This window comes from Sinohyriopsis cumingii, chromosome 19 (genome assembly GCF_028554795.1).
Source record: "Sinohyriopsis cumingii isolate HCF-2022 chromosome 19, ASM2855479v2, whole genome shotgun sequence".
Classification (NCBI taxonomy): domain Eukaryota; kingdom Metazoa; phylum Mollusca; class Bivalvia; order Unionida; family Unionidae; genus Sinohyriopsis; species Sinohyriopsis cumingii.
Window position 1 is genome coordinate 6,866,699 of NC_142979.1, and position 14,446 is coordinate 6,881,144.

The 14,446-nt window shown below is 41.7% G+C and overlaps 1 protein-coding gene across 3 annotated transcripts in view; it reads left to right on the forward strand.

The window, feature by feature from the left end:
* LOC149775097 (Fanconi anemia group J protein homolog) overlaps positions 1–14,446 on the forward strand; it is a 240,562-nt gene that overhangs the window by 148,545 nt on the left and 77,571 nt on the right. The gene's annotated exons all lie outside the window — the stretch shown is intronic.

Here is a 14,446-nt window from a genome sequence, read left to right on the forward strand (position 1 = left end):
AATCAACTTCTCGCGCTTTGATGTCAGCGTACCTAATGAAGTTCATCAGGCTGATATACTATTTTTGCCGCATGACAACGGTTACAAATACGCGCTAACCGTAGTTGATGTTGCGAGTCGATACAAACAAGCGGAGCCGTTAAAAACAAAGTCGGCAACTGAAGTAGCCGCTGCGTTTGAGCGGATTTATCGAAGAGGTCCTCTGCGCTGGCCAAATCTATTACAAGTTGATCCTGGTAGTGAATTTCGCGGCGCTGTTTTATCAACGCTGAAACATCATAGCGTCGCGGTACGACGAGGTCATACTGCGCTACATCGTGATCAGGCAATTGTTGAACGATTCAATCGGACTGTTGCTGAACGGTTATTTGGATATCAATACGCGAAGGAATTCATCCAAGAAAAACGATCTCGTGAATGGGTCAAAAGGTTGCCAGGCGTAATTGCAGCGTTAAATAACGAGATTACCCGAGCAATCAACATGAAGCCCAGCGACGCGATTAAATACGAGTATATACCCGGAAGATCAAAAATAGATAGCGTTTCCAAGCCGATTCTCGGCGATGTCACCGTGAGATATCTATATGAACCAGGAGAGCTTGAAGGCGGTAAAAAAAGAGCTACTGATCCTATTTGGAGTGTTACCACACATAACATATCAACGATAACACGATCAACTGGTAGACCGCCGATCTATAGACTGGATTCAACTGCTCCTCAGCGCGGATTTACACGCGAGCAACTACAAGTGATACCTGACGATACTCAATTGCCCCCGCGTGGTCTTAACTAGCGCCGTTGCGTCTATTGCACTCAAGACAGGTCAATCTCACATTGTTTTTGACATGACCGAGACTGTTATCGATCCTATCCACGGTAAATTGGCGAGTGTCTTTATCCGAATAACGCCAACTCATTATACAATTGCAACTCGCGCAGTGATTATTCTGTTGTTGTCGTAGCGAGATTATTAATTCGGCATCAATATCAAAACGCCGCTGTTTTTTTTTATCCTGTTGGCGGTAACCCGAGAGTTTTCTATCAATGACGCTTGCATCGATGGTGACTTTGTCGCCGGCTTCGTCAGTGACTCCGTCACCGGCTCCGTCAATAACAATTCTTCGAAGCTGATTTATCCTCCGCACTCTGGACACTGCAAGATAGACTAGATTCGACCATTCGATGCGATTATCAACTATCCAAACAATTGTGTCCGTGATGGTTAGTCCCTGCGAGGAATGTATTGTTGTTGCGTATCCTAGCGTCCACGGGGATTTATCAGCACGTAGCGCGTCCTCGACGACGCTGATATCAACGAGCACGATATCATTCAGCACGAGAATTTGTTTTTTTGTCCCTGACGCTGTCGGGGCCGGGATTTCAACTTCAATGTTCTGCCGCCGTGTGTCCGCGGGTCTATAGCATAACGGCACTGGACGCGTTGGAAACTTTTCCTTATGCAACGCAAACAACTTCCGCTGAAGTGTGTCTCTGACTATCTTTCTACTCGCTACAATCAAATCGTTTGGTCTCCATGTTTCCCAGAATTCATTTAACGGCGTTTCCGGAATCACCTCGCGGATTATTTCACATTGAATTCTATCCGGCTGTAATCTGATTAATTTTTTAACCCCGCGCAGTTGTTCATCAAGTGCCCGGTAATCAGTATCGGTTTCTTCATAATAGTCCACGAACTCGCTCAACCAATCATGTGGACCCTCGCCGACAAATGGTGGTGGTTGGCCATGGTCGCCACACATGATTACCGCTGTATTCGCGCGCAGTAACCACTCAAGAAACATTTGTAAAACATCTAACGAAACAGTACATATTTCGTCCCAGATGATAACTTCAGGAATAAATTTTTCACCCATTCGATCAGGAGTCCACTCACCGCCGCTGTATCGAAAAAAGCTGTGATAAGTAACGGCGTCAACATTTCGTTGTTTTATCTCTCGCGCTAGTCTATGGGTCGGTGTAAGCACGATTATACTTGCCCGCGTTCGAAATAATTCAATTGCCCGAGTCGTCTTTCCTGACCCGCCACAGCCGCTTAAATAAACCGTCTTGTGTCTACAAATTGGATCAGAACACGGTGGTGCATTAGACCATTCTGATAAATTATTACCGCGTAGGTAATTGTTCTCAACGATGACATTTGCTGACGGGGAATAATCGCGTCGTATTTCTTTTTTAATTCTCCATGTACCCCAACTCTCGTCCGGACTAGTAAACTCGGCTACGTTTCCCTTATACGCTACGTCAATATAAAATGAATCAACGGCTACTCTAACCGCGGTATCGGGGAATCTATTTATCATCGAGAATAAATTGATAGCGGCATAACCCAGCATAGACGCCCTCAAATGTGGATACGCCGGGCTGTCTCCATCGCTGTAGGTAACAACTGTACCCAACCTCGTTCCATTGGACAAGAAAGCTGTTTTGCAGTTCACGTATCTATTTTTTGCCACTGCGTCCTTGATTACGAAATCATATTCTGCGTCATCTATAATCAGCCGTGAGCAATATCGTTTGTAATCGCAGTTTTTTCCACCTTGTGTGAACTTACCGATTATTCTTCTACCGAGATCTTTTGTCTCGTGGTTTCGTTGGTTAAATATCCTCCTGGACCATTCGATGATATATTCCTCGTCGGCATCAATGTTTTTTCTGGACTCGTCAATTATGCTATCTAGACGTTCCGGTTCTGGTAACCAGACTTCAGTCTGCGCCCGGTATGATATAATCGCGTCACTGACAATCAACGAAACTAGCATGCTACAATCAATCATATACCGTAGCAGCGCTATTGGCAACCACTTCTTTTCAGCTATGTGTCTACCGATCCAAATATAACAACAGCGATGAAGTCCTGCCGCGAACTCAAATGATACTATGCGAGCGAATCCGGTTAAATCAAAATCAGGCAGTGGTCCATTAATAGCAACACGAGTCATTTCATGTCTGGGGTGTCCAAATCGTTTGAAATACTCAGCGGCGGATCCATACCCGAGAAAACTCGCTGGATAACAGGCAACCATATCAACGGAAATCATAGCTTCGCGGTTGTATTCAGTGTTCCATAGTCCACCGTGATAGTATTCCAAACAACTGGATTGTACATCTGGTAAAAATTCCTTGCGCGTTGGTCTCCACGCATTTTTCCTTGCTGCAACATGAGCTACAACCGATGGAATCGTAAAACAATTTGTTAGCAGTTGTTCATCATGCTCTTCAAATTCCATGGCGGTTTTTTTCATCCTGTTGTGAAATGCTTCAGTACGATATAATTCGCCGTTTGGTCTTACAAACTGATCAAAGGTATCCGCATCGTTTTCAGCGCTGCGAAGTAACCACACTGATACAGGGTCGTTTTTACACAAGTAGGCAATAGCATCAAATAGTTTCCTCTCCGCGAGAAAACCGTCCTTGGAGAATTGTTCTCCCAGGAATTCTTCGGGTATATACTTTACTGTTCTATCCCGTGGAAATATTGTGATCGCGGGCGTCCATGCGTGTTCGTTATGATCAATAATTTTGATTGGGGTTCCCTTCGATTTATACTTTGATTCGTATAATACTTCACTGGTTATCGTTGTAACGGTTATTGGAAATCTCAGCGATGTTTCTAATCTCGCTATGTCGCTGATGGTCGCTCCACGCTCTTTTACGGTTAGTTCCCACTGGTTGATTTTGCTACGTCGTAAATCAGTCAATTTGTTTCCTCGACACGCATTTGTAAAATGCTCTATTATTCGTTCTGCTACACAATTTATCCCCGTTGACTGTTTCATCGGTTTCAGTTTTCCGATATCAGGTTTCTTATTTAACGGGTATATTCCATAAACAACTGCTGTTTCAGGATACGCTCGTTCATAGTATGGTCTGTCAATTCCGGTTAACAACCCCGGCTTGGAGTCGCGGCTGACAGTGACTGTTTTCTTGTCGCTGAGAACTGGTTCAAATTTATCACGTATGATCCAATCACCTGATTCCACCCGGACAATGAATTTTACTCTGAAGAAATACTTTTTACCGTCAAGTTGTGATATTATCATTGCTGCGCGGTTGTCGTTCATGGTAGCATCAACAACACCATCAATTCGAAATGTTGACCAACTATGAGATGCACCATCACGTTTGAATTCATTGATACAATCGCGTATTTTACTCAACAGGGTTTTATCGTTTATTAACGCTTTTGGTGTGTCCTTGAGGACTCTATCGAGATTGAACTTAATATTTTTCCAGGGCTTAATTGCTGCCAATCTCTCGAACTCATCCATATAATTAAAACAAGTATTTAAATGAAAGAATATAGTATAATGAATCACTGCAAATGGTTGATGATTGGGTCGACAACCCCGTGCAATAAATCATGTAGAGGTGAATTCTGCGGGTACCATTTACAAAGCGTTCGTAATGGTTCTCTTGGCCCCCTCCCGTGCTTGGTTTGCCACGTCGGTGTAAGAGGAAAATCGCAGTTGTGTATCAATTGTGGCGGAAAGCGATACAGGGAACTAAAACGCTATTATGACAAACGAATAAAAAACGCCGTCATTGACCCCACCGCTGACTTCGTCATCAAAACCCCCCAAGACTACGTTGAAAGATTCATAATTAAACCAAATAATAAATTAGACAAGTAGTATTATTATATAAATGGACCAAGAGTTCAGACCTCACCCCTTGCTCGTCAATTACGAGGCATCTCGCGACGGCATTGTTAGAAACCGCAAACTGAAGAAGCCGGTTGGTACCGTAAGTAATCAGGGGTATCTGATGTTTGGTGCCGGAAAGAAGAAGTACCATGTTCATAGGGCGGTATTTGAGGTATTCAACGGATTAATCGAAAATGGACTTGTGATTGATCATATTAATAATAATAAGACTGATAATTCTCTTATAAACTTGCAAGCTGTCTCGCAGAGTCAAAATACCAAAAAAGGCCAAACCGGTAAATACCCAAAGAAAGCAAAACCCGTAAAGTCATTTGATACAACAACTCACGAGGAAAAAATATTTCAGTCGATGAATGAAGCCAGTAGATACTTTGACATTTGTATCGCCTCAATACGAAAAGTAGCAGAACGAGTATATCAAACAGCAATCTCAAAAAAGACCGGGCATAGAATTCGATTTTCATATATAGATACGAAGTCACCGGCGCCTATGGCGCTGACGAAGTCGCCATGACAATAAATTGTCCATTCCGGAAGAAAACAAAGTATTCAGTATTGTTGAACACCTCGGGATTGATACACGGGGTTTCATTTTTTTTTATTTAAAAACAAGATGTTCTATAAGAATAATGAATATCGAAGACATCAATAATATATTAGCCGAGATTTCAAAATTAAAAAATCAAGGAATTGAATTATCTGATGGTCTCGACAGTGAAAAAATATTATCCGATTATGAGATTATTAACGAACAGTCGAAACGGGGGCGTTTTACCCTGGCCCGCGAGTACTTTTTTATAAAACGATTACAACATACGATCAATGAAAACTTGTACCACAATGACGCAAATGCATTCATTGGACTATTTACTGCCGTTGAAATAATACGAAAAAAACTCGGACGTGTTTATGAACGACGCCGGGAGATTTCTAGTAAGATCAAAAACATTAGAAGGATTATAGACGAAAACTCCGTGGAACCCCCGATGGTACACTCGGCGGAAAATTAGAAAATTGCGGATCAATTTACAATAATGGTAGGTGAATCACTTACTACTCGGCTAGCCAGAGAGCGACTAGCAGCGCTTAGAAAGTTTATACCGTTACGAGACAGAGTGAGAGAGAAACTTCAAACGTGACAACAAATGCAAACTGATTTTGCTGTTGGAAGTGAACAGTTATTTACCCCGGTAACTAAAGCGACTAAGGATGTTACGGCGGTAACTGTACCCGTTCTTGGTGCGCTTGAAAAGATAGCAACTCAGACCGAACAAACAAAAAGGTCTTTAGAAACACTCCCTGCAAAAATAGCGGCTGCTACAACACGGAGGCCACCACCACTCGCTATAACCGAACCACAAGAACCTTATGTTACAATGGCCGACGAAGAAGAACTAGGTGCTACTGCGAAAGAACCAGAAGAAGAAATACCCGAAGAAACACCAGAAGAAGAAATACCGGAAGAAAAAGAAGGGAATATACCCCGTATTGTACTCAAGAAGAGCACAATAGATCAAATTAGAGGCTTCAGCAACAGGGAAGAATTAATTAATTTTGCTGCCAACAATTTTGCTAAGAGCATACGAGATAAGAAGCATATCAATAGCGGTTACGAGAAAAATATAAAGTCGTTAAAGGACTGGGCAAGAATAGTGTATTTAGCGAGTAAACATAAAGATGCATTACCACATCGTAGTAAATCCGATTACGACGCATTCCACAAGGAAGTTAAGAGTATAACACCAAAAAAAGGAAAAGGATACTCTGTTGGTAAAGAATCCTACGGCGTTACCTGTCCTAATAGTGTTCTCAGTGATATATCACGGCTGGAAGTACTAATCGGAGGAAAACGAGCCGGAAATAACTCTACGGAAATAATCAATGAGGCCGCTGATATTTGCAAGCGGTTATTTACAGGCGGTATTATGGACATTAATGCATATCGAACGCTCATAGACGAACTCGTGGATGATTAATTGGAAAACTGGTGTTTTTAATAAGGATGATCATACACTACAACCATGATAAACCAGTACTCGTCTACGTGGTAAACTCGCGATTGCCTGTTTACCACGCGTACTATGGAGACGGTCTCGGTAGCACCATTGCGGGGTTATTTACAAGAATGGCTCCAAAAGTAGCGCCGTTAGCCAAACAATTAGGAATGAAGGCTATTGATGTTATTCGTGATAAGGGAATTAGTGCTATTGGAGATGTTGCCGGAAAGGCGCTTTCAGCCGCGCGAGACAAACTAATGTCGTTGGTGAAATCCAGGAGAAAAAAACAGAAACCACCGGTAATGCCATCAACGACAGTGATGCCTGCAAATGTCAGTAAAGTAATAAATAACGCCGTGGAAGAAAAATTAGAGTCGTTGGCGACGACTCAGTCGTTGGCGACGACTCCGTCGTTGGCGACTTCGCCATCCGCCGATGCGGCAACCAACGCGCTCATGAACGCGATAGCGGGGAGTGGTTTAAATTCAAAGAATTTACGACGAAAAAATCGCAATTGAAAACATCAACATGATAAATAATAAAATGTTTGCGCGTACCGCTGACCCCGCGTTTGATATGGACGCCCCAGTGCGCAGGGATGATTCTGTCCGTGATTATCAATATTATTCTTATTATGCAGCGCAACCCGACCTACGATCGCGAATTGAACTTCAAGTCCAAGATACCAGTAAATATTTTTTGCCGTGTGAAGCGTTTATCGAAATTGAGGGAGAACTCGTGACAAATGCCGCCGATAATGCACCATACGCAGATGACCATCGTGTTCGAGTTGGCTTCGTCAACAACGGTATCATGGCGTTATTTGAGAGCGCCAGATATCTTATTGACGGGCGAGAAATTGAATCAATAGAACGCGAGGTTGATGTTGCAACAACGATAATTGGGTTAGCGAGATACTCGGATGATTATACAAGATCGGCGGGCCCATCTATAATGTTCGCAAAGGACACCACCAATTACGCTGACCATCTTCAGTACATCAACGTGCTGGTGGAAAGAGATACCGCAACTGACCCACAGGCTGAAGCAAATAACCCAGACCGCAGAGCAGGACCAGGCGCTAATTTCACTATTATAAAAAGCACCAACAATGATTTCAATCTAGGATTCGCAACACGAGTAGGGATGTTGCAAGGAATACGCCGAAAGTTTTCATGCGCGATTCCACTCCATCACATATTTGGATTCTGCAGAAATGTCAGAAAAGTTGTCTATGGGGCTAAGCATACAATCGCGCTGACGCGAAGGGGCGATGATAACAATGCAATATGGCATGCTGCTGGCGTCGCTGCCGGTAAAGTCATTTTAACTAAAATGGCATTGTGGATGCCGGTGCTGACTCCATCAGTTACCACGGAAGCACGATTGTTAGCATTTATGGAACAGGGAGGGAAATCGCTGTTGAGTTGGCTAGCGGTAACAACTGATGCTAAAGAGGATAACGTCGCCGATACGTTTACATGGCACCTAGCATCAAAACAGGGTGTTTCAGCCCCGCGTCATATATTCATAGCGCTGCAGAATAGGGAACGATTGGGTAATCAAGAACGCAGCCATATGATATTTGATCAATTAGGAGTCAGGGATGTTTCGCTGAGAATAAACGGACAACAGGAACCATCCGAGGATATACAGCTTAATTACGGCGACAACCATATCGCACGTGTGTACCATCGATTGCTGTCGTATATGGGTCGTGATCAAAACGTCGACACTGGTTTGCAAATATCACAACTTGATTTTAAAAACCTGTATCCGATTTATTATTTTTCGTTGGAACATCTTGATTTAACGAGACAATCCGTCGTTGATATACACTTCCGAGCTCGTATAGCCCCGGGTGGCGCCGATTATAGAGCGGTTGCTGTCATTCTCAGCGATAAGTCAATGCTGCTAGAAGGTGTTGGTGGACGAATGAGAATCGTTGATGCGCCAGTGGAAAACATGTAATTGAAAGCACAAAACGCGTTTACAATAAATGTCGTATAGTGTCGTCAGTGTAGAGTTGACTGACGGTCAAGTCAAGAAATTACGATCAAAGTCGGCTAAACAATGCGGGACCACAATAACGCTGAAGCCGTCACAGATGGCGGGTGGTAATCATAAGATATCGTTGACGGCGCGTCAAATAAAACATTTCAATGATGCGATGAAGAATAAAAAGGGTGTTCAAATAGATTTTTCAGCCGCAGCAATTAAAAACATGGAAAAGACCGGTGGGATATTTCCGCTGTTAGCTGCGATTCCAGCGTTGATTGCCGCGGCCGCACCAGCAGTTGCTAAGGCGGCGGCGTTGGGGGCCGTTGGTACCGCGGCGGGGATGGCATTGAAGAAGGCAACCGGGAAAGGCTACAAAAAAAAACGACCCGTGGCCGGAAAGGGTCTAAGACTACCGGGAACCCCGTATTCATGGTACTCGGGAAAGGGTCTAAGACTACCGGGAACCGTTTATTGACTCGGGAGTCAATGACTCCTGAGTCAATGACTCCCATGTCTAATTTTGATTTAATAGACGCCGCAAACGCGTTAGCGATAAAAAACTTCAGAGGTGTTTTCATGAGGGATCAATTACCGGCGGCACCAAGGAATATTGAAACCGGCATAATTAACCTCGATGGGTCCTCCGGAGCGGGAACTCATTGGGTTGCGTACGCGATTGATCCGCGCGCGATCGTCTATTTTGATTCATACGGGTTAGCCCCGCCGAAAGAGTTCATGCGGTATATCCGGGCGTGTTCAGCCCGGGTTTTTTATTCCACGCTGCCAACACAGCGATTAAGTGACCCACCGATATGTGGCCGCGAGGTATTGAACGTACTTGCGGCGATTTCATCATCGCGGAAACCACCTCATGTGGTTGTAAACGAATACACTAGTGGGGTTGTAGAAGCTCAACGGATTTTAGAGAATAACATTTACAATAATAATGATTGATATCTGGGGGCGACCGGTTTCGGCGCTGAAAGAATCCACGGAAACGACCGCCGCCGACATAAAAAAACTAATTGAGGATGAAATCGCTGATATGTTGAATCTAACAAGTGTTGACCCGGGCGAAATAGTTGTATTTCAAGACCGCCAGGGTAAATTGAAATCCGGTAATGTGTCACTGAATGACGTTTTAATACGACAGCGTGATGCCGTCGAGGACACTATCGCGCTGTATACCAGCGACGGACGACTCAAACCGGGTGAATCCATCTTGACGATAAATGGAAAAATAAGTACACTTGGCAACAATTATGTAACCATGTCGGATTCGTTAAAGGGTTTACGTGGTGAATTTAACTTGCAGGGAGAACAGTTCAGGTCGATAATAACGCACATCGGCGAAATGCGAGACATTGTCGAAAGATTTTTTCGGGGACCCCCGACGGCAGACGAACCAAATCTTGTAAAAATAAAAAATGCTATTTCGGATCTTATGGAGATGTCGGCCAATTTACCCCCGTTGCGAAAAAATGTTAACAGGATCGATGACAACTTTGATAAATTCTTTGGTAAAAAAAATACCAAGCCGGATGAGATTACAATAACTATAAATGATATCACTGCGTATGGACAGGAAATAAAAACAATCAAAACTGATGTTGCAACAAACAAAAGGAGTGTAGACGCGCATGAACGGGAAATAGAAATAATCGGCGCTAATGTTGCAACGATCATAAATAATGTAGACTCGCATGGACGGAAAATAGAAACAATCAAAACTGATGTTACAACGATCATAAATAATATGGACACGCATACACAGGAAATAGGAACAATCAAAACTGATATTGAAGCGAACAAAAAGGGTGTGGACGCGCATACACAGGAAATAGGAACAATCAAAACTGATGTCGAAGCGAACAAAAAAAATGTAGACGCGTATTGGCGGGGAATAGGATTAATCAAAACTGATGTTGCAGCGAACAAAAAAGGTATAGACGTGCATACATATGAAATAGAAACAATCAAACTTGATGTTGCGGCGAACAAAAAAAGTATGACCGAGAATACACGGGAAATAGAAACAATCAAAACTAATGTTGTAACGATCATAAATAATGTAGACGCGCATAGACAGAGAATAGAAACAATTAACACTAATGCTATAGCGAGCAAAAAAAGTATAGACGTGCATGAAGGGGAAATAGAAGTACTCAAAATTAATGTTATAGCGAACAAAAAAAGTATAGACACGCATATACAGGAAATAAATACACTCATTACTAGGGTTGCAGCGAACAAAAAAGATGTGGACACGCATATACAGGAAATAGGAACGATTAAAACTGATGTTGAAGCGATTAAAGACGGACTACCGAGAGTAGCAGAGCAATTCGAAAAAATAAAAATCCCTCATGAGAACATCATCAACACAGTATACACAATTCGGCATGGATCATTCGATTGGACTCCTACACAGAATACAGTAAATATTACCGCAACTGTTAAGGGTATTTATCGATTGACACTGGTTTCAATGATGCAGTTTAATATATTATCGTCGAGTTCATCCGGGTTTAACAATACAATATCAACAATTATAGACAGGAACGCAACTGAACAGTTTACAATTTATGCCGTTGATAGAAATCTAGCCCGGGCAAACATTACATGGTATGTGGAATTTGCAGCGAATCTAAGTAATTAAAAACACTAGCTCTTTTAAAATAAAAATGACCACCAAGGAAGTTGAATCAGAGGTATCACCGACGTCACATCAATATCGATTCGATACCGCAAAAGAATTTTCCGCGAACTTGAAAACGCTTTCCGAACAATACCGTGTAAAAATAAAAAAATACCGTCGTAAAATAACCGCCATCGACGCGGTCGTGTACTCGGTGTCGGGTATAGTAGCTGGCGCCGGTGTTATTTTATCCACGGTGACCACGATAACCCCGATCGCTGTTCCAATCGCTGTCTCCGCAATGACAACAGTTGCTGGAGTTGCCAACGCAATCACTAGGAAGATATCATCGTGTTTTCAGAAAAAACTCAACGAGTATACAGTAAAACATCAAATAGTATCCGACGCATACTCGAAATTATCCGGGTTGATCTCGTTATCGATTGATAATTTGTTCGTATCCGATGTTGAATTCTCCACGATGGTCCAGTTATATAGCTCCGCGATGTCAAAAATCGAGGATTTTCAACTGGAAGCCGAAACCACCTGGTTGTTAAAATTAGACACTAAAAACAACGAATAATAATAATGTCGCTGAACCCCGAAGGGTCTCAATTACTTCAGCGGATCGCGGAGAACACCACTCCGGTACAAACAAGTATGATATCGATAACATCAACGAAACCCGAATTCAGTGTGAACTTCCCATCACCGGTTCCAGTAAAGGAAATAGCGCTGGCAAAATTGCGAGTATATCACAGTTGGCCTAATATCCGAGCGGACGCATTTAACGGACAACAACCTAATAACTCGCTGGTTTTTGCAAGGACAAATAAACCCGATGGGACCCCAAACTGGGAGGAGGTTACAATACCAACTGGGTCATACCAAATAGAGCAAATCAATAAAGAATTTCAACGCAGGATAAAATCGATCACAGGAAAGGAATCAAAAATCGCTATTACGGTTCATGAACCGACGTTATCGTCGACGATTGAAATAAGCACACCGGGGTATATGGTTGATATTTATAACAGTTCAATAAGAACCATACTAGGATGGCCTGAGAATCCAACCGCGGACACCCCCCCATCAACTATCCTCAGACACGATAACGGAGATGGTGGTAGGCATATTGCTCCATACAACGTAAATATCGCATCAGTGATAGCGATCAATCTAGTGTGTGATGTTATCGAAGGAAGTTACCAGGTAGATACCAAGCAATCAAATCAGGCTCAACAGGGATATATCCTTTATTCATTTTCACCAACAGCCCCTCCGGGATTTTTAATCGTTGAGAGTCCGATTAATCCGGTCTATATGCGATGCCATGATCGGTTTTTAACGAGAATTAATTTTAGAATTACCGATCAGTCAAATAACCTAATTGATCTACAAGAGGAGGAGTTAGTGATCACTCTGTTTGTAAGATCATAGCAGCAGGGGGGGGCGATGACATCGACGCGGTCGTCGATGTGCTTACCGGACGCTGACGACGCTGGGGATCGGCACGCAGAAGGTGTTAATTAAACCAAATGACGTCACCATCGTGTAGGATGGACCGACGTCGTTTTTTTTTTACCAGGCGCTGACGACACTAGATCGTTGAGTGCAGAAAGTAATAATTAAGCAAAATAACGATTGGACAAAATGTCCGATTCGCCCCCTCTGCTGCTAACGGGCTTTATCTATGTGACTTGTGGATGTTATTAGACTGAAAAATGTTAGAGGAGAGGGAACTGTTAAACTTAAAAACATGTTGCATCAGAAAAAGAACAAACAGATATCACTTTACAAATTTTGAAAGAAGAATTCAACTGTGATGTAATCACAACCAGTCAGCAAAAGTTAGACATGTAGACTTGTTAATGTTAGTGTTATGCATAAATAATTTATCAGTTTGTTTTATGTCTATATTTCTAACCCACATGGATTCAGCTGATTTGTGATGAAATTTAACTACAGATCCAGGTATGTAGCAAAATTAAATGTATGTTTGTCATTGTTTTCTGTAATTATGGCATGCAATATATACATTGCTCTTTTTATGCTCAGATTGCATTTTTTTGCCACATATTAGTATAGTTATGCTTATGCCTCTCTTGGGGGTTGACATATGTGAACCTACAACAAAACAGTTCAGGTTCACATTTAATGCAATTTCCCTTTGATCATTTATTCTCTTAACTAATCGTTAGGATCGACAGGTACCTAGTGGAAGTTTCCTAAAATTTTGACATCTTTACTTTTGACTATGGCAACACAAATTTTTTTTTTTTTCTTTTTTTGAGTACAATAAACAATGTGTGAAAGAAATTTTTAACAGGAAATTGTTTTTAAAAAATAAATGACTTGACATTGAGGAAGATTCCCAAATATCTACATGATTGTCATTTGTAAGTTTCTGTGCGTCAGATATAATTGCACTGAAGCACTTTGCACTAGTGCAATATGTTGTTCAGATTTGCGTGTATTGCATTAAATAATTTCAACAAGAGATGACTATGACACAGACATTGGTATTTCATATCATATTTTATTCTAACACCTTGTGATCAAAATAAAATATATATGATATGAGAGAGAGATTCAGCCATCCTTCATGCAATTTTGTTTGATGTACATTCCTATTCTCGTATAGCTGATGCTTTTGTGAAAGAGAAATAGTAGAAAAATATTAAATGAAAATTATACAAAATACCTTTTATACTCCTTCTATTTCAAAGATATATAATCTAAACATTCATGATATTTATATCTATATAAATTCCATTTTGTTTAAATCCCAAGAATGATTTTTGAGCATGTTGTGTTGTTTCCTCTAGAAACAAAATCACTTCAGAATTCCAACCAAAAGAAAGTTTCCCTTTATTAAAAGTGAATGTATGCTTCCTTTAGTTAGGCAGTATTTGGTCTGATCTTTGCTCATGCTTTTACTTTATATTCAAAGATTTGACATATATCTCTGGTAAGTCAAAGGTATCATGGGTTAAGAAACTTACATTATTTTTTTAGCCAGCCAGGAGCCACAACGCCAGATTTTATTTAACAGTATCACATCCATTCTTCTTTAATCTGTATTCCACCTCTGTAGAGGCATGTAGTAATCTTCGTGTCTGTCC